Source organism: Amblyomma americanum, chromosome 2, assembly GCF_052857255.1.
Source record: "Amblyomma americanum isolate KBUSLIRL-KWMA chromosome 2, ASM5285725v1, whole genome shotgun sequence".
NCBI classification, from domain to species: Eukaryota; Metazoa; Arthropoda; class Arachnida; order Ixodida; family Ixodidae; genus Amblyomma; species Amblyomma americanum.
Window position 1 is genome coordinate 148,129,845 of NC_135498.1, and position 1,646 is coordinate 148,131,490.

Genomic DNA, 1,646 nt, shown 5'->3' on the forward strand with positions numbered 1-1,646 from the left:
GATTACGCTGTCATTCGAAGAACGTCCCCTCCGGAACCCGGTGATCATATCCGGATAGAAAGCATTCTGCTCTAAAAACCATTCGAGCCGCGCCAGCACCATTCGCGCCATAACTTTGCCGACGCAGCTTGCTAGTGCAACTGGCCGGTATGAGGTAAGCTCATAAGGAGGTTTGCCAGGCTTCAAAAGTGCAACCAGGCGGGTGATCTTCCAGTGTTCTGAAACGATTCCGGAAGCCCATGTATCATTGTAGTAACTGAGCAGCACAGTTCGGCCTTCCATGCCAAGGTGAGAGGGGGATGCGTACGAAATCCCGTCAGGACCAGGTGCAGATGGACGCCTACACGAGGAAAGAGCAGCTTCTAGTTCAGGCATCGTGAATAGCATGTCGTTGTGGTCATCTGGTGAAGGTGGTACAAAAGCCTCCAAACTGGTTGATGGTACCATAGTTGTGCCCACAACCATTTTGCAGAATTCTTCTGCTACCTCTACATTATTACGGCGTTGGTAAATAGACAGGGCATGGAAAGGATAGCGTTCCTGCGGGGGTGAACGCTAGTTCCTGGCTACATGCCAAATACGCAACAGTGGTTTGCGAGGGTCCACCGATGAACAGAACTGCCTCCAACGTTGTCTCCCTAGTCTCACTAGGTGGCGCTTAATTTGTCGTTGAGCTCGGCGACAAAGGGCAAGATCATACGTGGATTTGGTTCTTCTGTATTTCCTTTCGGCGCGCCGACGGACTGTGCGTAGTCTTTCGAATTCCACGTCAATATTAGACCCTGGCGTAGGCGCACATATATACCGCGTGGTCTCACTGAGAGAGGACGTAATCAGGCCTTCTATTTTAGATGGTGTTGAGAGGTCTACACAGGAAATCTCCACGGACGACCTAAAGGCAGGCCAGTCTGTATATCGCAGGCGAGACGGAGTAGTAGGTGCGTACCACTTGACGCAAACATACGTTGGAATGTGGTCACTCCCATCTGTTTCCACGTCACTGCACCAGCTGACATAAAACTGGAGACTTGCTGAAACAAACGCCAGATCCAAGCAGCTTCTGTACGACGTGCCACGCAGAAACGTAGCTGAACCGTCGTTGATATTGATGAAGTTCTGGGAGTGCATAAAGTCAAACAGGTTCCTGCCTCGGTTATTCATAACAGCACTGCCCCACTGAGGGTGATGAGCATTAAAATCGCCCACTATGATATGAGGAGCTGGACAACTCTGGATGGCTGAATATAGGTACGAAGTATCAATGGCATCTCTAGGTGGAATGTAGGCACCGATTATCGAAAAGACCCGTCCTTTTAGCTTGACTGTCAAACAGATATAATGGTTTGTGTTGTGTGGCTGTAGAACTTGGCGGACGTGCGCAATGTCTTGGCGTAAGCAAACTAACACTTTGCTAGTTTCGTCTTCTGTGCGAGAACACAGCAGCACGTATCCAGAAAGGCGGAAAGGCGACGGCATGTTGGGCTCACATATAACCAGCACAGGGAAGCGGTACTTGTGGACGCTTTGCCGGTAGTCACTCAGACGACCTCGTAGGCCTCGGGCATTCCATTGCACCACTACACTACGGCGCACGTGCATTGGCACAGATGAGGTGGGTTTTGGTTGTGCCATAATGAATTACTGCA